The 27573-nt window shown below is 45.1% G+C and overlaps 1 protein-coding gene across 2 annotated transcripts in view; it reads left to right on the forward strand.

Annotated features, from left to right (window-relative positions):
* The first annotated feature begins 20412 nt into the window (after positions 1-20412).
* The window catches only part of FER (FER tyrosine kinase), a 307686-nt gene continuing 300525 nt past the window's right edge, over positions 20413-27573 (forward strand). Inside the window, exon 1 of one of the 2 annotated variants that reach the window (XM_040421608.1) lies at positions 20413-20770. The gene's annotated coding sequence lies outside the window, so the exon portion shown is untranslated. The remainder of the gene's footprint in view (positions 20771-27573) is intronic. The other variant, XM_040421607.1, reaches the window with a different exon arrangement.

Raw genomic sequence — 27573 nt, forward strand, 5'->3', positions numbered from 1 at the left:
ACCCTGAACTCCACTCTCAGAGAAGACATCCAAAAATTCAGAGAGGAAAGGTGGTACAGTCTTAGTAGAAACCTCAGAAACAGATGTTATGAGGCAATTCTCACTGCAAAAGTTACTCCAACCATTTATTTGCCTCGCTTGCCAATCAATGGTGGGGTTATGTTTAGTGAGCCAGGGTAGCCCCAACACTAGAGGAGTAGGCAAACCGCTAAGGACGAAACATGACACATCCTCAACATGAGCATCACTCACAATTAAACGGATATTGTGAACTATGCCCTTTAATGATTTCTGAGAAAGTGGAGCTGAATCAATAGCAAAAACAGGAATATCCTTTCCCAAAGTGCATACCTGGAAACCATGAGTTATTGCAAATTGATTATCAATGAGGTTGACAGCTGCTCCACTATCCACAAAAATCTCACAAAAAATGCTCTTGCTCTCTAGCGCCACCCTAGCAGGCAGGACAAAATGGGAACTACAAGCAAATGGAAAACCTTCAATTTCCGCCTCAACCCTGCCAATAGTAACAGATGGAACATTTTTAAAAGATTTTTTCCTTTTTGTCTCTTTATTACTCCCAGAAAACTGCCTGAATCTCCTAGAGGGACAAACATTTGCCAGATGATTTATACCTCCACAACAAAAACAAACCCTCCCCTGCGGGCTGAATCTTCTATTGTCAGAGGCAATCAACCCCAGCTGCATGGACTCCTGCTCAGAAGGGGCTGACAGCGACTGAGACCCCTGTGCACAGAATGAGACCGCTGCACTGTCCCGGGACTGAGTATGACAGGAAGGAGAGATCTCTCCTCTCTCTCTAAGACGCCTGTCAATACGAACAGCCTGAGACATAGCAGAATCCAAGGAGGTAGGTCTTTCATGAAAGGCAAATGCATCTTTCAATCCCTCTGAAAGACCATAGCAAAATTGACTTCGGAGTGCAGCATCATTCCAACCCGTATCTGCTGCCCATCTCCGAAATTCTGAACAGTATATCTCTGCGGATTGTTTACCCTGGCATAACAGACGTAGTCTAGACTCAGCCAGAGCAATACGATCCGGATCATCATATATCTGACCCAGGGCTAAAAAGAATTCATCCACTGAACGAAGGGGCCGTGCCCCCTCCGGCAGCGAAAAGGCCCAGGACTGAGCGTTACCCCTGAGCAGCGATATAATGATCCCCACCCTCCGTTCTTCATCACCAGAAGAATGGGGAAGAAGGCGAAAATGGAGTTTGCAAGCCTCTCTAAAACGCACAAAATTCTCACTACCCCCGGAGAACGTATCCGGGAGCGAGATCTTAGGCTCAGCACAAACTCCATGAACGCAAGCTGAACCGGTCACTTGAAACTGAGAAAAAGTCTTACGGAGATCAGCTACCTCCAAAGAAAGACCCTGAAAGCGTTCAGCCAAAAGTGAAACCGGATCCATGCTTGAGACGGTTTTGGCGGCTGATAATGTCACGGATGGTGTACAGGAAACAAGACAATACCATATAAACAATGTCTCTCTGGATCCACAACTAAGGAACAAAGGGAGACCCCTGCAATAGACCTGCCGCTCTCCCTCACTGCTCAGCCTATGCGAACACCCCAAAGGTGGATGGCCGCATATCCACGTTCCTCGGCTATCTATTACCTGAAGACCCTACAATAGTGAAGGGACACGACCACCGGCTCCCTACACTGACACGGAGGGAGTCAGGGTCACCTGGATCCAGAAAAGACAAAATCATAAATACATAAACAGCACTTATCTTGCAGACGAATGACGACTGGGAACAGGGAACAGCATGCACACACACTCCAGGAAGTTGTATCAGCCGCACACTACTGCATTATGGGGAGGAACTTAAAGGGTAGCGATCAGTCTAACTGCATGACAGCTGAGATAGACTAACGAGATGAGAAACTAAACCAAAACAAAGAAATTCAAGGAGGAGGATCTGAGAAGCTCCTGTGAGCGCTTCTCAGCTGTCTGGCTGTGACAGTCAGTATTTGATGTGGCCACCATTTGCCTCACGCAGTGCAACACATCTCCGTCGCATAGAGTTGATCAGGTTGTTGATTGTGGCCTGTTGAATGTTGGTCCACTCCTCTTCAATAGCTGCTGAATATTAGCAGGAACTGGCACACGCTAGTATATGCCGATCCAGAGCATCCCAAACATGATCAATGGGTGACATGTCTGGTGAGTATGCTGGCCATGCAAGAACTGTGTTGTTTTTAGCTTCCAGGAATTGTGTACAGATCCTTGCAATATGGGGCTGTGCATTATCATGCTGCAACATGAGGTGATGGTCGTGGATGAATGGCACAACAATGGGCCTCAGGATCTCGTCACGGTATCTCTGTGCATTCAAAATGCCATCAATAAAATGCACCTGTGTTTGTTGTCCATAACATACGCCTGCCCATACCATAACCCCACCGCCACCATGGGCCACTCGATCAACAACGTTGACATCAGCAAACCACTCACCCACACAACGCCACACACGCTGTCTGCCATCTGCCCTGAACAGTGAAAACCAGGACTCATCCGTGAACAGAATGCCTCTCCAACGTGCCCAGGGAGGCAATTGCTTCCCAGGCCGCCCTAAAAAAAACAGCCGCTGGGCCGTCTTTAACAAATATATATTGTTTGAAAAAGGCTCTTGTATGAGCTGAAACGTCATAAACACCACTATCTTTTACTTGGAGTGCTGTCCGTTTTTCATCTCTATTAGATGGGGTAAGCTGCTACATCCCTGGACCTAGCACCCTCCTTGTGTTTTTCCAGTGCCGCCATTATTTTCCTTTATATATATATATATATACACACTGCTCAAAAAAATAAAGAGAACACTTAAACAACACAATGTAACTCCAAGTCAATCACACTTCTGTGAAATCAAACTGTCCACTTAGGAAGCAACACTGAGTGACAATCAATTTCACATGCTGTTGTGCAAATGGGATAGACAACAGGTGGAAATTATAGGCAATTAGCAAGACACCCCCAATAAAGGAGTGGTTCTGCAGGTGGTGAGCACAGACCACTTCTTAGTTCCTATGCTTCCTGGCTGATGTTTTGGTCACTTTTGAATGCTGGCGGTGCGAGCTGTGGCAAGAAGGTTTGCTGTGTCTGTCAGCGTAGTGTCCAGAGCATGGAGGCGCTACCAGGAGACAGGCCAGTACATCAGGAGACGTGGAGGAGGCCATAGGAGGGCAACAACCCAGCAGCAGGACCGCTACCTCCGCCTTTGTGAAAGGAGGAACAGGAGGAGCACTGCCAGAGCCCTGCAAAATGACCTCCAGCAGACAACAAATGTGCATGTGTCTGCTCAAACGGTCAGAAACAGACTCCATGAGGGTGATATGAGGGCCCGACGTACACAGGTGGGGGTTGTGCTTACAGCCCAACACCATGCAGGACGTTTGGCATTTGCCAGAGAACACCAAGATTGGCAAATTCGCCACTGGCGCCCTGTGCTCTTCACAGATGAAAGCAGGTTCACACTGAGCACATGTGACAGACGTGACACAGTCTGGAGACTCCGTGGAGAACGTTCTGCTGCCTGCAACATCCTCCAGCATGACCGGTTTGGCATTGGGTCAGTAATGGTGTGGGGTAGCATTTCTTTGGAGGGCAGCACAGCCCTCCATGTGCTTGCCAGAGGTAGCCTGACTGCCATTAGGTACCGAGATGAGATCCTCAGACCCCTTGTGAGACCATATGCTGGTGCGGTTGGCCCTGGGTTCCTCCTAATGCAAGACAATGCTAGACCTCATTTGGCTGGAGAGTGTCAGCAGTTCCTGCAAGACGAAGGCATTGATGCTATGGACTGGCCCGCCCATTCCCCAGACCTGAATCCAATTGAGCACATCTGGGACATCATGTCTCGCTCTATCCACCAACGTCACGTTGCACCACAGACTGTCCAGGAGTTGGCAGATGCTTTAGTCCAGGTCTGGGAGGAGATCCCTCAGGAGACCATCCGCCACCTCATCAGGAGCATGCACAGGCGTTGTAGGGAGGTCATACAGGCACGTGGAGGCCACACACACTACTGAGCCTCATTTTGACTTGTTTTAAGGACATTACATCAAAGTTGGATCAGCCTGTAGTGTGTTTTTCCACTTTCATTTTGAGTGTGACTCCAAATCCAGACCTCCAAGGGTTAAAAAATTTGATTTCCATTTTTTTTATTTTTGTGTGATTTTGTTGTCAGCACATTCAACTATGTAAAGAACAAAGTATTTCAGAAGAATATTTAATTAATTCAGATCTAGGATGTGTTATTTTTGTGTTCCCTTTATTTTTTTGAGCAGTGTATATATATATATATATATATATATATATATTGTAGCGGGATTAGCTCACGGGACCGCCGTCTCCTGGGATAGACGGGCGCTATAGGCACATAAAACACAGTCCAGTCCAAGCAAGTATGGTGCAACTGGCCTCAGCCAGTTTTATTGATTTTTGCAGAAAAAGAATTAAACAAAACAGTTCAAAACAAATGAAATACCTGGCCGTCTGGCCACTACTTCTAGACAGGCAGTAGTCCCTAACTACATGAAACTGAGCCTTGTGCCCAGCTCCATCAACAAAACACACTGTTGTTTTTACTCACACATAAGGGTTCTTCCCAGGAGCAGAGAGATCAGCTAGTGAGCTGTTTGCCCTTTTATAGCACACTCAGGTTCCAAGGTGATTAGCCACAGTTACACTGAATACCTGGAGTGGCTAATTGGAGCAGGGACCCACCCAACTCTCCCTGCTCCAAGCAGCCAGGCCATTCTAACCAGGTTTTTAACAAAACCCTTGCAAAGAGAAAACCTAGTTTTCCTTGCTGTCAATTCCCTGGCTGCTTTTTAGAACGTATAGGACAGGAACCTAGGTGAAATGTAGACTCCTTCCACCACTTTCCCCCTGGTCCTGTCACATATCCTCCCCCCCTGTTTCGACCTTGGGGTAGGAACACTCTGTGCCCTTAAACAGTACATCCTGGACAGGGCATCTGCGTTTCCAAGCTGACGCCCGGGCCTATGTTCAACTGTAAAACTATAATCTTGAAGAGACATGAACCATCGGGTCACTCGCCTGTTTTTCTCACGGTTTTGGCACATCCATTTAAGGGGGGCATGGTCAGTTACCAGTTTGAATGTTCTCCCTACCAAATAATACCTGAGAGCTTCTATGGCCCACTTAACTGCCAAACACTCCTTTTCTACAATGGAGTATTTCTTTTCATGTTCATTTAACTTTTTACTCAGGTATACTACAGGATGCTCTTCCCCAGCCCTTACTTGCGACAACACAGCCCCTATACCAACATCCGAGGCATCTGTTTGCACAATGAACTCCTTTTTAAAATCTGGTGTGACTAACACTGGGTGGGCACATAGAGCCTGCTTCAGGTTCTGAAAGGCCTGTTCCGCTTCCGTGGTCCATTTGACCATGGTTGAATCCTTCCCTTTTGTAAGGTCTGTTAAAGGGCTCGCAATGCTGGCAAAATTTTCAATAAAACGCCTATAATAACCAGTTAAACCTAGGAATGCTCTGACTTGTTTTTTGTTCAAAGGCCTTGGCCAGCTCTGGATGGCTTCCACTTTGTTTATTTGAGGTTTTATAACTCCTCGCCCAATCATGTAGCCCAAGTACTTTGCCTCTTCTTGCCCAATGGCACATTTTTTTGGATTCGCTGTTAACCCTGCTTCCCTAATAGAATTCAGGACGGCTTCTACCCTGGGTAGATGACTTTCCCAATCCGTGCTATGGATTATCACATCATCTAAATAGGCAGCTGCGTATCTACGATGTGGTCTTAAAATTTTGTCCATCATCCTCTGAAATGTGGCCGGGGCCCCATGCAAACCAAAGGGAAGGACTACATACTGAAAATGGCCATCAGGGACACTAAAAGCAGTTTTTTCTTTGGCCCCCTCAGTCAACGGTACTTGCCAGTAACCTTTTGTAAGATCTAATGTGGTAAAGAACCTAGCATTACCAAGCCTATCAATCAGCTCATCCACTCGAGGCATTGGGTAAGCATCAAACTTTGAGACAGTGTTCAGTTTCCTGAAGTCATTACAGAAACGTATGGTGCCATCAGGTTTGGGAACCAAGACTATAGGACTAGACCAGTCACTATGGGACTCCTCTATAACCCCTAACTGAAGCATTGTTTGGACTTCTTGGGAGACAGCTTTACGTCTAGCCTCAGGTATTCTATAAGGCTTTTGGTTGACTCTGACCCCTGGTTCGGTTACAATATCATGTTCAATAATATCTGTTCGACCAGGTAGCTCAGAAAATACATCTTTATTTTTTATTACAAACTCCTTTGCCTCTTGGGTTTGAGATCCTGACAAAGTGTCTGCAATTTTTACCTCTGGTATCTCAAAGCTACATTCCTTTTTCCCACTGCTGTAAGCTGCTAACACCTCTCGGTCCTTCCAGGGTTTGATTAGGTTCACATGATAAATTTGGTAGGGCTTACGTCTACCTGGTTGGTGAACCCGGTAATTCACCTCTCCGACCTTCTCAACTATTTCATAAGGTCCTTGCCATTTGGCCAAAAATTTACTTTCTACTGTGGGGACAAGGATTAATACCCTATCCCCAGGGTTGAAGTTTCTTACTTTAGCCGACCTGTTGTAAACCCGGGACTGACTCTCCTGGGCCTGCAGCAAGTGTTCTTTTACAATGGGCATTACTTTTCCAATTCTTTCCTGCATTTGGGACAAGTGTTCAATCACACTTTTGTAGGGTGTAGCCTCACTCTCCCAGGTCTCTTTGGCAATATCCAAAAGACCCCGAGGGTGCCGACCATACACTAGCTCGAACGGAGAAAATCCGGTAGATGCTTGAGGCACCTCCCGTACAGAAAACATAAGATATGGTAAAAGACAATCCCAGTCTTTCCCATCCTGTGCCACCACTTTTCTGAGCATCCCTTTTAAGGTTTTGTTGAACCTTTCAACTAATCCATCCGTTTGGGGATGATAAACTGAGGTACGCAAGTGAGTTATTTTCAACAGTTTACACAACTCTTTTGTAACCTTTGACATAAAGGGCGTCCCCTGGTCAGTGAGTACTTCTTTAGGTATGCCCACTCTAGTAAACATCTGGAACAACTCCTTGGCTATCACTTTTGCAGAGGTTTTCCTTAGAGGTATTGCTTCAGGATAGCGGGTAGCATAATCAAGGACAACCAAAATGTATTGGTGACCTCTGGCAGACTTAACAAGAGGTCCCACCAAATCCATTGCAATCCTCTCAAAGGGAGTTTCAATAATCGGGAGTGGTACTAACGGACTCCTAAAGGTCGCTACCGGGTTGTGTAATTGACACTTTGGGCATGAATCACAGTATTCTTTTATCTCTTTATGTACCCCGGGCCAATAAAACCTCTGCAAAATCCGGTCTTTGGTTTTTTCATAGGCCAAGTGCCCTCCTAGCACATGTGAATGGGCTAGATCCATCACCTTTTGGCGATGCGATTTTGGGACCACAAGTTGCTCCACAACCTGCCCATTTTGCTCATCAACTCTATATAAGAGTTCATTCTCTATAGAAAAATGGGGAAATATTTTCTCTACCCCAGTATCTTGAGGTACCCCATTGACTACTTTCACACTTTGCCATGCGTGGGTTAATGTTGGGTCCCTGAGTTGAGCTGTCCCAAAGTTATCATTGGAGACTGGCAAGTCAGGGAGACCAATTTCCGGGACATCATCAGTATCACCTGCAAGCACTGCTAAGGGAAAATTCTCGGTTTCACTCTGGGTCACCCCTACTGTTTGCACATTTTCAGTCTCAGCCAGGGGAATGGGATCTACAGCAGACCCACTTAAACACTTATCAAGCATATTCCACATTTTCCAAAACAGAGGAAAATCACACCCCACAATGACAGTATGCAACAGACTGTTTACAACCCCCACTTCATGGGTTACTTTCCCGCACGGGGTTTCAAAAGAGACTATAGCAGTGGGGTACTCTTTTGTATCCCCATGTATGCAGATGACCCCCATCTGTCTCTTTTGCAGCTTCCTAGTGTCCACCAGGCTGCCATGCACAAGAGTCACTAGACTACCAGAGTCCAACAGAGCTTGAACTGAGTGTCCTTCAATCACCAAGCTGCAAGTTTGTCGCTCCATATCTGGGGTCGGCAAGGCAGAGTAGGCAGGTCCCGCAAACAATGACCTCCTCCACCCACTGTCACACTCCATAGGCTCAGCCAAAGGACAGTTGGCAGCCACGTGGCCCAGTCCTTGACATCGCCAGCAAACAATGTTTTTGAACGCCCAAGGCTGTCTAGGGCTAACTGGCTTAAGAGGTCTGGCTAATAGGTCGGTCTCAGTTCCTACTTTACGGCCCTCCCTCGCCCCCTTTAGATTAGGAACAGTCTTACCGCGATCAGTAGACTTCTGGCTCCCTGGGGCCGGCCAAGTAGGAGAGAGGTCTTGGAGATACTCCTCGGTGTTCAGATACCGCTCCACTAGGGCGACGAGCTGATCCACATCCCTGGGGTCCGCTTGTCCCACACAGCGCTGTATCCGAACTGGTAGAGCACAAACAAACCGGTCCAGGACCACTCTTTCCACCACCTGAGTGGCTGTAGATACCTCTGGCTGTAGCCATTTTTTAGCCAGGTGAAAAAGATCATACATTTGCGACCTCGCTGGTTTATCCAATTGGAAAGTCCAGTTGTGCACTCGCTGGGCTCTGACCGCAGATGTTACACCCAAGCGAGCGAGAATTTCTGCTTTCAGTTTTGGGTACTGTCTGGCATCCTGCTCACTCAAATCATAGTAGGCTTTCTGTGGCTCCCCACTCAGGAAAGGAGCAAGGGTGTCTACCCACTGTTCGGCTGGGAGTTTCTCTCTTTCAGCGGCTCTTTCAAAAATGGTGAGGTAGGTCTCCACATCATCCCCTGCTACCATTTTTTGAAGGGAAGCTTGCACTCTCCTCCCCACAGAGATGGATTCCTCCTGGACATGGGGCCTTTCAGCCAGCACCGCTATCTGCTCCACCAGACTTTTATTAAGCGATTGCTGTTCTCTGAAACCAGCTTGCGTAGTCTCCATGAACAACCGATTGGTTTCCTGCTGGTTAGCATTCGCCTTTTGGAGCTGTATGTTAGCCTGGATCAGCTGTTTCAGCACTTCCTCCATATCTGCACTGTTTGTTTTTTTCAGAACAGCAGACTTAACCCAGGACATAAAACTTGCTGGATTTTTGTGCCCGCTTCCTCCACCATATGTAGCGGGATTAGCTCACGGGACCGCCGTCTCCTGGGATAGACGGGCGCTATAGGCACATAAAACACAGTCCAGTCCAAGCAAGTATGGTGCAACTGGCCTCAGCCAGTTTTATTGATTTTTGCAGAAAAAGAATTAAACAAAACAGTTCAAAACAAATGAAATACCTGGCCGTCTGGCCACTACTTCTAGACAGGCAGTAGTCCCTAACTACATGAAACTGAGCCTTGTGCCCAGCTCCATCAACAAAACACACTGTTGTTTTTACTCACACATAAGGGTTCTTCCCAGGAGCAGAGAGATCAGCTAGTGAGCTGTTTGCCCTTTTATAGCACACTCAGGTTCCAAGGTGATTAGCCACAGTTACACTGAATACCTGGAGTGGCTAATTGGAGCAGGGACCCACCCAACTCTCCCTGCTCCAAGCAGCCAGGCCCTTCTAACCAGGTTTTTAACAAAACCCTTGCAAAGAGAAAACCTAGTTTTCCTTGCTGTCAATTCCCTGGCTGCTTTTTAGAACGTATAGGACAGGAACCTAGGTGAAATGTAGACTCCTTCCACCACTTTCCCCCTGGTCCTGTCACAATATACACTGCTCAAAAAAATAAAGGGAACACAAAAATAACACATCCTAGATCTGAATTAATTAAATATTCTTCTGAAATACTTTGTTCTTTACATAGTTGAATGTGCTGACAACAAAATCACACAAAAATAAAAAAATGGAAATCAAATTTTTCAACCCATGGAGGTCTGGCTTTGGAGTCGCACTCAAAATTAAAGTGGAAAAACACACTACAGGCTGATCCAACTTTGATGTAATGTCCTTAAAACAAGTCAAAATGAGGCTCAGTAGTGTGTGTGGCCTCCACGTGCCTGTATGACCTCCCTACAACGCCTGTGCATGCTCCTGATGAGGTGGCGGACGGTCTCCTGAGGGATCTCCTCCCAGACCTGGACTAAAGCATCTGCCAACTCCTGGACAGTCTGTGGTGCAATGTGACTTTGGTGGATAGAGCGAGACATGATGTCCCAGATGTGCTCAATTGGATTCAGGTCTGGGGAACGGGCGGGCCAGTCCATAGCATCAATGCCTTCGTCTTGCAGGAACTGCTGACACACTCCAGCCACATGAGGTCTAGCATTGTCTTGCATTAGGAGGAACCCAGGGCCAACCGCACCAGCATATGGTCTCACAAGGGGTCTGAGGATCTCATCTCGGTACCTAATGGCAGTCAGGCTACCTCTGGCGAGCACATGGAGGGCTGTGCGGCCCTCCAAAGAAATGCCACCCCACACCATTACTGACCCAATGCCAAACCGGTCATGCTGGAGGATGTTGCAGGCAGCAGAATGTTCTCTACGGCATCTCCAGACTCTGTCACATGTGCTCAGTGTGAACCTGCTTTCATCTGTGAAGAGAACAGGGCGCCAGTGGCGAATTTGCCAATCTTGGTGTTCTCTGGCAAATGCCAAGTGTCCTGCACGGTGTTGGGCTGTAAGCACAACCCCCACCTGTGGACGTCGGGCCCTCATGGAGTCTGTTTCTGACCATTTGAGCAGACACATGCACATTTGTGGCCTGCTGGAGGTCATTTTGCAGGGCTCTGGCAGTGCTCCTCCTGTTCCTCCTTGCACAAAGGCGGAGGTAGCGGTCCTGCTGCTGGGTTGTTGCCCTCCTACGGCCTCCTCCACGTCTCCTGATGTACTGGCCTGTCTCCTGGTAGTGCCTCCATGCTCTGGACACTACGCTGACAGACACAGCAAACCTTCTTGCCACAGCTCGCATTGATGTGCCATCCTGGATAAGCTGCACTACCTGAGCCACTTGTGTGGGTTGTAGACTCCGTCTCATGCTACCACTAGAGTTAAAGCACCGCCAGCATTCAAAAGTGACCAAAACATCAGCCAGGAAGCATAGGAACTGAGAAGCGATCTGTGGTCACCACCTGCAGAACCACTCCATTATTGGGGGTGTCATGCTAATTGCCTATAATTTCCACCTGTTGTCTATCCCATTTGCACAACAGCATGTGAAATTGATTGTCACTCAGTGTTGCTTCCTAAGTGGACAGTTTGATTTCACAGAAGTGTGATTGACTTGGAGTTACATTGTGTTGTTTAAGTGTTCAATTTAATTTTTTGAGCAGTGTATATATATATATATGTATATATATATATATATATATGCAAAAAAGTAGGACTACACTCCGGAATAGTGGTGAAGTGAAGGTTTTTATTCACCCATAGTATGGCAAACTTGCGACGTTTCGGCTCACAAGAGCCTTCCTCAAGCATAGAAACAGTGAAAGTGAATGCATATAAAGGCATATCATAAGTGACCAACCAATCACAGTGTGGTTACAATCATAGTTAAATTAGATACATCTGTTACAAATAAATGAACAAAGTGCATGTGCATAAAGTGACATGTGCCATGAGATCCACAATCCTAGGATAATATCCCTGCATGTAGATCAAACAACGTGTACAGGACATCAAATACATATAAATTGCATCCCAATTGAGATTATAATAAAGGTGATTAAGTATAAAGGATGAGGATCGTAGAAACTACATCTCAGGAAGCCATGGCGCCCACATAGACTATCGCGTTCATTGAGCGTCTCGATCTCTTCATTGCGCATGTCCAGACGAGCGTCATCATGTGTGTCATAGCGATTCGATGTGACGCATGCGCTCTGCAAAGCCAAACTAAAACCGCCATTTTGCTTAAAGGCAAGTTGCCCTGCGGTTCCATTCATATTTATTACATAGATGTTAGCTGTATAAAATGTCTCCTGCACAAAGTGGATAGCCGCGGTAGGTAACTCCTACGTTGTCCAGCATATGGATAGGGATCCAGCCCTGCCGAGTTGGACACCAACCTATTGGGTCGCATGTGTCAGAAGGGGACACCTCAATGAACCCCGCTGGCACTGTCAACCCGATTGCTGGCAATAACGCAGCCATAGAGGGGTTCTCCCTCGGAGATACAAAGACAGCATCACACAAGAGAATAGTTACATGTCTGGAATTGCGCAAAAAAGAGAGAACGCTGATGTCATTGCCGGGCCACATTGCTTCCAAAGAGGAATAGTTCAGGGATCCACATCCGATAATGTGCAGGTTAAAATTTCTAAAAGGCAAAGAGAAATTCATACATTAGTTTCTAAATGAATGATATGTTGTATATAAGTTACAAATTGTACTTTCACAATTCTCTTGCACTATCATACATGTATGAGAAAGGTAAAAACCACATATACAAAGAAAATCAAGGTCAACCCCAAATCTAAGGTCTCTCACCTAAACTCAACATTGAGGCCTCTAGGGTGCAAGCTATCCAGAACATATATCCATTGCAATTCTCTTTTCTTTAAGGTTGCTAAACGGTCGCCACCTCTTCTCGGAAGTGTAATATGATCGATAATCCAGCATCTTAGATCCCGTTCAGTATGTTGAAGGGATCTAAAATGTCTGGAAACCGGTAAGTCCGTGCGCTTTTTCCTTATTGAGTTTCTATGATTGTTCAACCTTAATTTCAGTTCTGTTGACGTTTCTCCAACGTATATTAAATTGCAGGGACACGCCAACACATAAATCACATATGATGAAGAGCAGGTTAAATGAAATTTAATGGGATATTCTTTTCCTGTAGATGGATGTATAAAAGACCTGGATTTGCAAATATGGCGACAATTGACGCAGTTGAGGCATGGGAAACATCCCAGCCCAGAGTGCGTCAAAGTTCACTGTATGCTACTTTTTTTAGGACCTACATCTGCTCTGACCAGATGGTCTTTGATGTTTCTATTCTTCCGATATGATAGAAGAGGAGGAAGTTTAAACTCGGGAACATCTTTAATGGATCTACTCAGAGTATGTCGACATGAACGGTATCCTTTGAATCTTTTGAGGAGCAGTTTGTACTTTTTCTATATTTGTATGTAAGATTTTACTTTTTTGTTCATCTAGCAATCTGCGAGGATACCCCCGTTCTTTGAATCTGCCTGCCATCATCTCTAGTGTTGTTACTAATTCAGCCTGATCAGATACAATGCGCTTTGTCCGCAAAAATTGTGAGTGAGGGAGATGTTTAATCAGGCTGCGTGGGTGGTTGCTTTCGAACCGTAAAATCGTGTTCCTGTCTGTCGGCTTGACAAACAGACCCGTACAGATTGAACCATCAACCACTTTAACATTGGTGTCCAAAAATTACAATTGTATTTTAGAATAGGACACTGTATATTGAAGATCCGGATCAACACCATTAAGATATCTATGAAATTCACTTAGTTGTATTTCCATACCAGTCCACAGGAGGAAGACGTCATCTATGTATCTCCACCACCTAAGCACATGTTGAAAGTGGTTGGATACATAGATAAAGTCCTCCTCCATGTGGCGCATATATATATTTGCGTACGTTGGGGCCACATTTGACCCCATCGCAACACCGCGTTTCTGATTAAAGAAAGTGTCTTGGAACAAAAAATAATTGTTCTCAAGAATCAATTTCAACAGGGTATTGATGAAGTACTTTGTATTCTGGGTTATAGATGAATCATCCAAGTATTTATTGACTGCAGCAATACCCTTCTCATGTCCTATTGATGTGTATAAAGATACAACATCAAAGGACACAAGAGTTAAAGACTGCACATCGCCAACATCAACTGCTCTCCATTGTTGCAGAAAATCCCCTGTATCTTTGATATATGATTTTCCAGCTGTCGAAAAATCCCTCAGCAACTTGTCAAGGAAGATAGCTATTCTGCTAAAAACAGAGTCTGTACCAGATACAATGGGGCGGCGGTCCATAAGGCTTTTGTGGACTTTAGGCAATATGTATATTACTGGAGTAATGGGGGATAGTACCATCAAGTATTCCCTTAACCCCTCATCTATAATACCCCCGACCACCACATCGGATAGGCTCTCTTTAATGGTATTCATGATATGAAATTTTGGATCACCCTGTAAAATACCATAAACATTTGTATCACTCAATTGGCGTTCAATTTCCTTAACATAATTATGTGTGTCAAGCACAACTACCCCTCCGCCCTTATCGGCCGGTTTGATCGTCAAATGGGGGTTATTCTTGAGCTGTGATAGTGCCTCAATTTCTGCAGAGGTCAAGTTAGGATTTCTTAATATATCTGTATCCCCAGAAAGGGATTTTAACTCTCTTACGTCTCTTTTGACTGCAGAAATATAGGCATCTATCGCAGGCTCATCCACAGTAGGGAAAAAAAGCACTTTTGTTAGTTAAACCTAATTTTTTAAGTAATAATTCACTCGAACTTATCTGTGTATTAGCAGTGCGTCCCCTAAAAAACATCTTTAACTTGATAGAACGAAAAAAATCATTTAAATCCATTTCCAAATTAAACCAATTTACCTTGGAACTCTGGCAGAATGTAAGTCCCTTAGACAAGACGCTGTATTGGGCTTCAGTCAATTCAACTGAGGACAAATTAAAAACTATAGTCTCTTTCTCTGTGAGGACCCCTGGTTGGTGCTCCCGCTGGACTTTTCTTCTATGTATATCGGCACTGTGAGTGAGCACACCTGAAGTATCCATTATGTCTCACACAGAAACACCCTATGGCGGCACTTATACTGTCGAGGAGGTCGACCGCATAATGCAGGGAATTGAAAGTGATGCCTCCTTTCTTCAGGCTCCCACCTCAAAAGAACTCAAACGCAAGTATATGACTTTATCCAGACGTCTTATTGCAATGAAACAATGAGACTTTAATAGCGTCCTGGGTGCCATAGTAACACTGAACGCATTTTGAAGACGGATCCGTCTTCAAATGCTTTCAGTTCACTTGCGTTGTTACGGATCCGGCGGGCACTTCCGGCAAATGGAGTACATGACGGATCCGGAAAACGCAAGTGTGAAAGAGGCCTTAATGCTAATTATACACTAGGCATTGATATATCAAAATTGTTATAAATCTGTAATAGACCTATTGCATGTTCCCTTGAACTTGTATATGCACTACCTTATAGATCACTTATGTTTAGGTGATTCACTGTATTCTCTCATAATACTTATGTCTCATTTTCTTTGTTTGGAAAATGTATAGAAGAGGCTTTAGGGTACTTTCACACTAGCGTTGTTCGAATCCGGCAGGCAATTCCGTCGCCGGAATTGCCCGCCGGAACCGTAAAAACGTTTGAAAACGGATTACATTTGAATCCTGATCAGGATTCTGATCACAATGAAAAAATGCATTGGACAAAACAGATCCGCCATTTCTGGACTTTAACTTTTTTTGCACATTTTTCGGGTTTAACATGCGAAAGCCGGATCCGGTTTGACGGAACACACAGCGCAGGAACCGGCATTAATGCAAGTCAATTGGAAAAATGCCGGATCCGGCGCTCAGTAAAAGTGTTCTGGATTTTTGGCTGGAGGTAAAAATACAACATGCTACGGTTTTCTGAAAAGCCTGATCAGTAAAAAAGACTGAACTGAAGACGTCCTGATGCATCCTGAACGGATTGCTCTCCATTCAGAATGCATGGGGATAAAACTGATCAGTTCTTTTCCGGATTTGAGCCCCTAGGACGGAACTCAGTGCGGGAAAATAAAAACGCTAGTGTGAAAGTACCCTTACTCTTGTATGTTTCTTTACAAATATTTTAATAAAAAGACAATTGAACAAAAAAAGAACAGTATCGTGATGTTCCTTAAACACCTTGTGTCGTAGTTCCGAAGGGACAAACAACTTCCCTGGAGGACAGGAATCGGGTGTCTCTCCCTGGGACTCCAACACCTCTGCCTCAAGTTCAGGATAAAGGGCGGATACAACCACCCCATCAGCCAATGTTGGAGCAGGATCCTCTGGAATCACCCCCCCCCCCCCCGGGGAAAGCTACGCGACAAGGCATTCGCCTTGATGTTTTTAATCCCAGGACGATAAGTGACAATGAAATTAAATCTAGTAAAAAACGACCATCTGGCCTGCCTTGGGTTCAGACGTTGAGCCGACTGCAGGTAGGTCAGATTTTTGTGATAATTAATTACCGCAACAGGATGAATCTCTCCTTCCAACCAATGACGCCACTCTTCAAAAGCCAATGTAATGGCCAACAACTCTCTATTACCTACATCATAATTTCTTTCGGCAGAAGAGATTTTTTAGAGAAAAAAGCACAAGGGCGCCATTTGCTAGGAGAAGAACCCTGCGACAAGACTGCTCCCACCAACTACCTCTAAAGCGTCAACTTCCACAATAAATGGTTGTAACACATCCGGTTGCACCAGAATAGGAGCAGACGCAAAACATTCCTTTATTGCTGAAAAAGCATGCAATGCTTCTTCAGACCAGACTGAGAAATCTGCGCCTATCTTAGTCATATCAGTTAATGGTTTAACAGCAGTTGAGTAATTCAAGATAAATTTACGGTAGTAGTTGGTGAACCCCAAAAATCGCACGAGTGCCTTCAGATCTTCGGGTCGATCCCAGTCCAATACAGCACAGACCTTTTCCGGATCCATACGAAAACCCAAAGATGAGAGTAGGTACCCCAGGAATTGCACTTCAGGGACCACAAATACACACTTTTACAAAATTACACTCCATTTTGGCATACAATTTATTCTCTCTTAGGATCTGTAAGACCTGTCTTACGTGATCCTTATGCGTCTCCATATCAGGGGAATAAATTAAAATATCATCCAGATAAACCACCACAAACCTGCCCACCAGATGATGAAAGATGTCATTGATGAAATGCTGAAAAACTGCAGGAGCATTGGACAAACCAAAAGGCATGACCAGATTCTCAAAATGACCCTCAGGAGTATTAATGGCCGTTTTCCATTCGTCCCCTTTCTTGACTCTTATCAGATTATATGCCCCCCCCAAATCCAAACTTGGAGAACAACTTGGCGCCGACAATCTGATTGAATAAATCTGGGATCAATGGAAGAGGATAGGGATCACTGATAGTGATGCGATTAAGCTCATGGAAGTCCAAACATGGCCTAAGCGTTCAATCCTTTTTATTTAACAAAGAAGAACCCCGCCGGCATTGGTGATTTGGATGGTCTAATCAGACCTTTAGCCAAACTCTTGGTGATATACTCTCGCATGGCTACTCTTTCGGGTTCAGAAAGATTATACATCCGAGACTTGGGGAATCTAGCTCTGGGAATAAGGTTGACGGGGCAATCATACTCCCGATGAGGAGGCAACTCCTGGTCTCCACCCTTAGACAATACATCAGAAAAATCTGAAAGGAAAGGAGGTAACATTTTAGTAGTTACAACAGAAAGCGACGTGCTAAGACAGTTGTCAAGGCAGAAATCACTCCAATCGAGAATCTGTCTTGCTTGCCAATCGATAGTAGGGTTATGTTTGGTTAACCATGGTAAACCTAACACTAGAGGAGCAGGCAAATCCTCCAGCACAAAACATGAAATGGATTCAATATGAGAATTTACCACCTTTAGGCGAATGTCCTGCACCATTTGAGACAGACACTTTTGAGAGAGAGGTGCGGAATCAATCGCAAACACAGAAATATTTTTGGCTAATGCGCTTGTTGTCAAACCATGCATACGAACAAACTGGCCATCCACTAAGTTAACCCCTGCCCCACTGTCAAAAAATACCTCCATTTACACAGTTTTGGAATCTAGCGCCACCTTGGCAGGCAGGAGAAATTGGGTGCTACTGGTAAAAGACAAAAGTATATTCTCAACTTCCGCATCCACACTACCAAGAGTGAGAAAAGGACTAGACACATTAGGACTTTTTTCCCCTTTTCACCTTGATGTTTAACATAAGGACATACGTTAATAAAATGTCCTTCTTGACCACAGAAAAAGCAAAGTCTTTTCTTAACCCTAAAGTTTTTATCACCTGGTCCAGGTGTGACCTGACCCAATTGCATTGGCTCATCACCAGACACGAGCTCAAGTGTCTCTTTACCCAGAGTGTCAAAAGAGACCGCTTCCGTGTATAAAACGTCCCAAGCGAGAGGAACTTTAGATCTCTCCCTCAGGCATCTATCAATACGCACCGCCAGAGACATGGCCACCACCAATGACTTTGGATTTGCGTGAAATGCCAAGGCGTCCTTCAGGTTCTCAGACAGTCCTTGACATGACAAAAAGTGTAATAGCAAGCAATCAAAAAGTCATATGCACCCCAAAATAGTGCCAATCAAACCATCATTTCATCCAGCAAAAATGCTATCCTACCTAAGACAATTGCCCAAAAACTGAAAAAACTATGGCTCTCAAAATATGGAGACACTGAAACATGATTTTTTTTGTTTCAAAAATGAAATTATTGTGTAAAACTTAAATAAATAAAAAAGTAGACATATTAGGTATTGCCGCGTCTGTAACCACCTGCTCTATAAAAATACCACATGACCTAACCCCTCAGATGAACAACGTAAAAAATAAAAAAATAATTTTTTTTTTCACCTTTCATCACACAAAGTGTAATAGCAAGCAATCAAAAGGTCATACGCACCCCAAAATCATACCAATTAAACCGTCATCTCATCCTGCAAAAAATGAGACCCTGCCTAAGACAATCGCCCAAAAACTTAAAAAAAACAATGGCTCTCAGAATATGGAGACAATAAAACAGGATTTTCTTTGAATAGAAAAATGATGTTATTGTGTAAAACATACAGTTGCAAGAAAAAGTATGTGAACCCTTTGGAATGATATGGATTTCTGCACAAATTTGCAGTGAAATCTGCCTTCCAAAAACCATATGGCGTTCCTTTCCTTCTGCGCCGTGCCGTGTGCCCGTACAGCAGTTTATGACCACATAGGGTCACATTTTTGGGTGGTTTCTATTATGTAAGCCTCACAAAGTGACTTCAGACCTGAACTGTTCCTTAAAAAGTGGGTTTTGGAAATTTTCTGAAAAATTTCAAGATTTGCTTCTAAAATTCTAAAGTCCCCAAAAAATAAAATGGCATTCACAAAATTATCCAAACATGAAGTAGACATATTAGAAATGCAAAGTAATTAACATTTTTGGAGGTATTACTATCTATTATAAAAGTAGAGAAATTGAAATTTGCTTTTAAACTTCCTAGGGTACTTTCACACTTGCGGCAGGACGGATCTGACAGGCAGTTCACCCTGTCGGATCCGTCCTTCCGCTATTTCGCCGTGCCGTCGCTCCGTCCCCATTGAGTATAATGTGGACGGGGCGGAGCTCCGGCGCAGCACGGCAGTTCGCGGTGAGAGGCCGCCGAACTAAAAAGTCGGACATGCAGGACTTTTAGTTTGGCGGCCTTTCGCCATGCACTGCTGTGCTGCGCCGGAGCTCCGCCCCCGTCGCCATTATAGTCAATGGGGACGGAGCGGCGGTCTGGCGAAATAGCGGAAGGACGGATCCGACAGTGTGAACAGCCTGTCGGATCCGTCCTGCCGCAAGTGTGTAAAAAGCCTAAGCCTTCTAACGTCCCCAAAAAATAAAATGGCATTCACAAAATGATCCAAACTTAAAGTAGACATATGGGGAATGTAAAGTGATAACTATTTTTGGAGTTATTACTATCTATTATAAAAGTAGGGAAATTGAAATTTGCTAATTTTTTGTAAATGTGGTATTTTTTTTATAAATAAAAATGAAATATTTTGACTCAATTTTACCACTGTCATGAAGTACAATACGTGACGAGAAAACAGTCTTAGAATGGCCTGGATAAGTAAAAGCGTTTTAAAGTTATTACCACAGAAAGTGACACATGTCAGAATTGTTAAAAATGGCCTGGTCCTGAAAGGGTTAAACTTGAAACCGGACTTGGCTTCGGTTCCGACTAGTCCGTACAGTATTATACTGAAGTTTAGAACAAAGCGTTTCGGATGAAACATGTGAAGCTCGCTTCGCTCAACACTAGTGCTGAAGGTTGCTGATCCCTGTGACTGAACATAAAATTAAAATATATTTAAACAAAAGGTGATAATACTGTTTATGACACATTTGTCACATCACGTGAAAATAACGCAATAACGAAGAAAACTATTTGCTGTTTTCCAGTATTACATTTATCCGTATGTCATGTAGGTGCCTACAGGGGACACCCTCTCATACAACAGGATAAGTAGCCGGGCCTGACGGTACCGCATCATTGTTTACTGGCAACTTAGGGGAATTGCCTATGAACTCCCATAGCCACCCAAGTCACGATACACACATCCCAGACAAGCTATGTGAGCGCACACAGCAGCGGTACCGCAGCACAGCACGGAGCCCGCAGGAAGCAGGAAAATAACGCGCATCCCGCAGCAGCCGCCGTGGTCACATGACCCAGCCCATTCCATCCCTTCCTCGCTGGACTCTGAATGACTTCCTCCGCGCGTTCTGATTGGCTGTCGGGGCTCCGGTCTCCTCCTCTATCCCGTGTCTCCATTGGCTGGCGCCGTGACGCTGTGGTTCGGTGACGCGCTGCCTGTCGGGATCCCTGTTGTCGGTGTTGGCGGAGGTTCCAGGCGGTGTACTGGGCTGCAGGTACCGGAAGGCTCTGGGCGGTGGGCTAAGGAGGTGGGAAGTGCTCCTGCAGGATGCCGGTGGGGCGTGGAGGGAGGTGCCGGGAATACGGCGGTGTGTGTGGAGAAGCTGGAGTCAGCGGCCCGGCACAGGGATGCAGTGCAGGCTGTGATGTCCTGTAATGTATGCCCGGTGTGCCAGTCCTCTGCCACCCCCCCCGTACATTCTGGGTACAGAAGGAAAGGACGTTCTTCACTTTGTATCAGTCTGTAAAGCTGGCACCATAGTGGCAGGGGCACCCACACATCTGTCATTGGGGTGCGGTCAGTGACCCAGGGTAAACCATTGCAGGCACAAGACTCCATATACTTTGTGGGGGACGACTGATGTGAATGAGGCACCCCTGTAGGTGCTGTATGGGCGCGAGCTCCTGCCATGTACTTCAGTACCGGACTAGACCCAGGACGCTCACACCGCTTATGTTTCACATGGATTTTGGGTGTAAAAATCTGCGTCTCAATCCTTCCAATGGGATCAAAATCCGTAATTATAAGGGACATGTCCACGTGCACACGTGGCACGTGGATGAGCTTTATTGAATGGGGAAAATCCGTGGTTGGACAAACTACGACTTCCAGGGTCAGCCTAGGATCGCTGCTGTGGGTTCCATGGCAGATACTGGTTGGGTTTCTCAACCTGTGTGAACGCACCCTTACGTTATCTCGGGTGCTGATATTGGGAGTGTGTGTCCTGTATTTTACAACTATTTCTCCATCCACACACACTGGCGTCGTCATTTTCACAGGTCCACGGAGTGCTGTCCGCATCTTTTGCGGCCCCTTTTAAGTGAATGGGTCCGCATCCAAGCCGCAAAAACTTCTTCTCGGATGCGGACCAAAACAACGGTCGTGTGCATGAGGCCTAATTCTGCATGTCCGCTGACGAGTGGTGCAGCCAGCATAAAAGAGGCCATCTGGTATACGACATTGCTAATGCTGCACTTCATGACTTCAGTCATCTTATAAAACGTGATAGACATCGAGTGTTACCCCCTCTCAAGTGTGAACGATATCTCAAAATATTAGACTCCCTAGTAGTGGAAATTAAAGGGGCTGTCTCACTTCAGCAAGCGGCATTTATCATGTAGAAGAAGTTATACAAGGTACTTACTAATGTATTGTGATTGTCCATATTGCTTCCTTTGCTGGCTGGATTCATTTTTCCGTCACATTATACACTGCTCGTTTCCATGGTTACGACCACCCTGCTATCCAGCATCGGTGGCCGTGATAGCACACTATAGAAAAAAGCACTGGCCTCCCTGGTGGCTGGGACCATAGGAATGCACATAGGCTAAGCGCTTTTTCCTTTAGTGCGCAAGCACAACCACTGATGCTGGATTGAAAGGTGGTCGTAACCATGGAAACGAAAAGTGTGTAATGTGATGGAAAAAATGAGTCTAGGCAATATAGATAATAACCATTAATAAGTGCCTTGTATTAAAGGGGTTGTCCTGGTTTGGTGCTTCTTTTCACTAACAGCCTACATATATGTGGGTTCTACCTTTTTATTTCTTTATTCTGATGCCCCCATTCCTTGGACTGGATTTGCGGACCGGAAGTGTTATTTTTTGATCAGCTGGTGACGTACCGGGCTCCTTACTGGTGTGCTAAGCCTCGTCTTCTGCTTAGCAAAGAGCCCGGTGACGTCACCGGCACAGACTGGCGTTCTGGACCGCTCAAGGAGGCTGTTTTGTAGAAGGGAACTGGCATTGCTAGAGGACGCCCCTCTGTGCCGGTTACGTCACCGGGCACAGAGGGGTGTTATTCTGGGCTGAAGGAGGTTGATTGGAGGCAGGGAAGCATAGTGCACGCCTCGCATGTGCTGTGGTCGCGCCTCGCATGTGCTGTGGTCGCGCCTCGCATGTGCTGTGGTCGCGCCTCGCATGTGCTGTGGTCGCGCCTCGCATGTGCTGTGGTCGCGCCTCGCATGTGCTGTGGTCGCGCCTCGCATGGTTGGGATTGAGACGTCAATCAAGTCGCACGGCCTTGCGGGACCCATAAGGCGGTGCAGCAGGAAATGACATAGAAGGAGCGCTGCAATGTAAACAATACCTACAGAAGCTTCGGATGCCTGTAGGAGTGAAAAAAACCCTGTGAACATTCAGGGGGACCTTACAGATACATTTAACGGTGAATACTAATGTTAGTTAAAAAGACTTTGGTCCCAGACAACCCCTTTAACTTTCTCTACATGATAAATACCTTTTACTGAGGTGAGAACCGCGGTAGTGGAAAGGATAGATCCTGTTGTGGGAGGTTTCCTAGAAGAACAAGCACAACCTTCATTGAGGATCACCGTCTCATCCTGCATCAAGATTGTCAGATAGAAATTTGCTGAATTTCAGAATACCGCTGGCTGTACATCGCAACACTCTGCCGCCCGCAAACCGTGCTGCTGTATGAGAGAGCGCAGTGTACTGTGGAGGTGATCCCTGCATGTAAATGCAGCACTTCACCCCCACTGAACGAGCAGCCATTTGTCGGGAAGGAACTATTACTTTCCGAGAATTGCCCACCCCTCGCCCCATGTAAACCCACCATAAGTTGCTGCCTGCAGATTATACTGCATTTTTAAAGTGACATGTTCCTCTTATTATGGGGTCTCTTGGGTTTTCATCATTTCTGTATTGCTCCCATCAGATATGATGACATTTCCAACAGAGATATGACTAAGCCCATGTTCATAGTGTCAGATTTATGAAACGGAGCAATACATTTTTTCAGTTGGACGGTTGGACCCCCAATGGTGATACTTTCATCATCTATACTGTGGATAGGTGATTAATGTTTGTGGGCCAACCACTTTAAAGGGAGTCATTCACCAACTATGACCATTACAGACCACTCAGATCAGGTTCTCCATTGCTTTCCCCAGATTACTATGGTACCTTTCATATTGCAGTCCATCGCCAATTTGCTCCTAAAAACACTTTTATACCATATGGTATTTAGGTTCTGAAGATGCCCAGGGGCATCCAGCGCTACAGATTATAGACCGCTGAAGAAGGCCCTGACAGGCCTAAACGTCCGGTTGCCATATTGATTTGTACATGCCTGCCTTATACACCCTGTAATTGCACTGGATCATGATGATCATATGATGATATAAGATTAAAACATAACCTAACAGCGAAGAAAAATACTGTGTGCTGCAATTTTCTACTACTTGATTACGACTAGCAAGTCCTTGCTGGCACCAGAAATAACGGTAGTGCGGTACTCCAAATTTAACAGACAGCCAGGGAGAAAAAACCTCCCTGGCTGTGACGCTCTCCGATGCGGTTGGACAGCGCTACAGCTAGGGGAGAAGGAGACGCCCACAGAGAAAGACTGCGTCCCCTCCCCATTGCTCCGATGCTCAGTATGTACATACTGTGCTGGGAAAATACCGGGGGGCACAGCACGGTGTAGAAGCGCTATTTTAACAAAACAGGCAGGGTGGCATCATCAGCAAGTACCTCGCAAGTACAGGTACTTATCTCAATTAATAAAATCCAGTGAAAGGTCCTCTTTAAGTCTGGGTTCAGAGCAAAGGGACCTTAAGCCACATTCTTATCAGTAAGATAAGAATTGAGATATACCGTAATGAGTGTTTAGGAGGTCAGAGCCGTCAGCTGAACTGTCTGACAGAAAGAGTAAAAATACAGAGCCCGCTACTTGAGAATCTCAAGGCTGTACAGAAAAAAGGGATCAAAATTTTTTATAAAAGCCAATTGAAAAAATGATTTTAAGCTCAAAATGAGTCCAATGAAATAATAAAAAAAATCCCTCTCCCCAATGGTGTACATAGCCTTTAAATAAAGTGAAGCTACTGTGCAAATAGTATTGATAAAAATTCGAGTATGGAGCGCATCTCTGAGGTAAGTATATAAAATACAGCACCCCAGTATTAAAATCCTTAAGCTTTATTTGTGGTTCATGTTAAAAATCCATACAATTCAAGACTTTTTGCTTACACGTTTCAAGCCGTATCCGCTAAGCCGCGAGAGACGTGCTTGAAATGCGCACACAGAAAGCGTTGATCTGTATGGATTTTTAACATAAACCAAATAAAGCTTAACAATTTTAAAGGATTTGAAAAAACCCAGCTGCTTTCTTGGTAATTCTTAGTATAATTGCTCAGCTCCATCGACGTAAATGGGGCTCAGCCGCAGTACCACAAACTAACTGTGGAAGAAAGCAGCCATGTTTTTCTGATACTTATTGGAGTGCTGAATGTTAAATACTTACCATGGGGATTCTATATCAATCTTCAGGATCCAGAAGTGTCAGAGCCCCCTTCTTCTGGTCGCAGTATGCATGACTCCAGGTGAGCTGTATCTCCACACTGGTCTATGTGTGGGGCATGTGCCAATGAACTGACATCAGCTCTCACTTAGTTATCTCTATTTTATATTGACCATCTGTATATAGGCTGCATAATGCCTGTGATAGGAGTGGTGTGACTGGGGTTGTCTCCTCACAACAGGGCCTTCTTCTACTGAAGCCAGCCTGGTAAGTAAGGTGGTGGTCTCCGTACAATACCACAGCCTGAGGCTTTAATATTATTTACTTACAGTGACCTTCCCGGGGCCAGAGGTACTTAATATTCCTGCTTTACACAGTTTGTCTACTCTTTGATACTGGTGGCATATCGCTAGGGTATGGCAACAGTGTCAGATAAGTGTGAAGCCCACATCTGGGACCTGCACTTATGTCCAGAACGGGACCCCCAGAGTGAGGGAACATGAAAATAGCCGAGCCATTCCTTGGCCTTTGAACGTCTGGATGGATGACCAGCTGATTGGGGACTTGCCACTGCCGAGGCCAGTGAATGTCTGTAGTGGCGCATGTGACCCCATCCAGACGTTTACAGGCCTGGTACTAGAAGGAGCATTCAACGGCCCCTTTGTGTAGGGATGTAGGAATGGGGAGTGGATGACTGTAATTGTTTCTTTAGGTACCACACTGTCTTTTCCAGATTTAAAATGGGCCTTTAAAGGCTATTTACACCTTCGGAGGAGCAGTTTTTTAATGATTGCATTTTAATAATTTTGGGCTAAAAATAATTTTTTCAATTGGTCTCTATTAAAAAAATTATTGAGTCGTTCTTTCACAAGTGGTTAACTGTTTTTTTCTAACTGTGTGAATTGTACTTTTTACTTTCACTTTGTGCCGGTCATCTAATAACCCTGATGTCTAATTTACTAACGGGTCATAAACACGTATTTAAGCCACACTCTTAGGGCTCATTCAGATGACTGTGTGTAATTTGCAGTCCCGCAAAACATAGATAAAGGCTGTGTGCGTTTCGCATTTTATGAACAAGAATAGGACATGCTCTATCTTTTTTGCGGGGCCATAGAATCGAAGGGATGCAGACAGCACATAGTGTGCTGTCCATATCTTTTGCAGCCCCATTGAATTAATGGGTTGATATCCGAACTGCAAAAAATGCGGATTGGATGCGGACCCAATACGTGCTCGTGTGCATGAGCCTTAACAGATGGACACATAAATGCGGTTGTGAGAATAAGCCCTTAGGCCTCATTCACATTTCTGTTTTTCACTGATATGTGCTGTCCACTGAAAATTACCCAATGTACTCATTGATTTCATTGTGTCTGTTCACACATCAGTATTTTTTTTTTTACTGACCATTGAAGTCTAAGGGTCCATGCAAATCACAGACGCAACACGGATGACATACGTGGTGTGTCCTTTTTTCACTGAAGACTAAGGCCCCTTGCAGATGAGCGTGTCCGGATTAGGTCCGGTGCATTGCGGCAAACCCGCGCAAGTAGGTATGCAATTGCAGTCAGTTTTGACTGTGATTGTGTTCCGTTGTTCAGTTTTTATCGCGTGTGTGCAATGCGTTTTGCACGCGCGTGATAAAAAACTGACTGTGGTACCCAGACCCGAACTTCATAACAGAAGTTCAAGGTTGTGTAGATTGTATTATTTCCCCTTATAACATGGTTATAAGGGAAAATAATAGCATTCTGAATACAGAATGCATAGTAAAATAGGGCTGGAGGGGTTAAAAAAAAATTATAATAATTTAACTCACCTTAATCCACTTGTTCGCGCAGCCGCAATCTCTTCTGTCTTGTTCTGTGAGGAAAAGGACCTTTGATGACGTCACTACGCTCATCACATGGTCAGTCACATGATCCATCACCATGGTGATGGATCATGTGACAGACCATGTGATGAACGTAGTGACGTCATCAAAGGTCCTATTCCTCACAGAACAAGACAGAAGAGATTGCGGCTGCGCGAACAAGTGGATTAAGGTGAGTTCAATTATTATAATTTTTTTTTTTAACCCCTCCAGCCCTATTTTACTATGCATTCTGTATTCAGAATGCTATTATTTTCCCTTATAACCATGTTATAAGGGAAAATAATAATGATCGGGTCCCCATCCCGATCATCACCTAGCAACCGTGCGTGAAAATCGCACCGCATCCGCACTTGCTTGCGGATGCTTGCGATTTCCACGCAACCCTATTCATTTCTATGGGGCCTGCGTTACGTGAAAAACGCACAAAGAGGAGCATGCTGCGATTTTCACGCAACACACAAGTGATGCGTGAAAATCAGCGCTAGTGTGCACAGCCCTATAGAAATGAATGGGTCCGGATTCAGTGCGGGTGCAATGCGTTCACCTCACACATTGCACGCGCGCGGAAATCTCGCCCGTGTGAAAGGGGCCTAATAGGAGATGCTCTGGAAGTAAATTTTCGGCTGAGAAACGTCCTTGGATTACGGATGACACAC

Source organism: Bufo bufo, chromosome 2 (assembly GCF_905171765.1).
Source record: "Bufo bufo chromosome 2, aBufBuf1.1, whole genome shotgun sequence".
Taxonomy (NCBI): domain Eukaryota; kingdom Metazoa; phylum Chordata; class Amphibia; order Anura; family Bufonidae; genus Bufo; species Bufo bufo.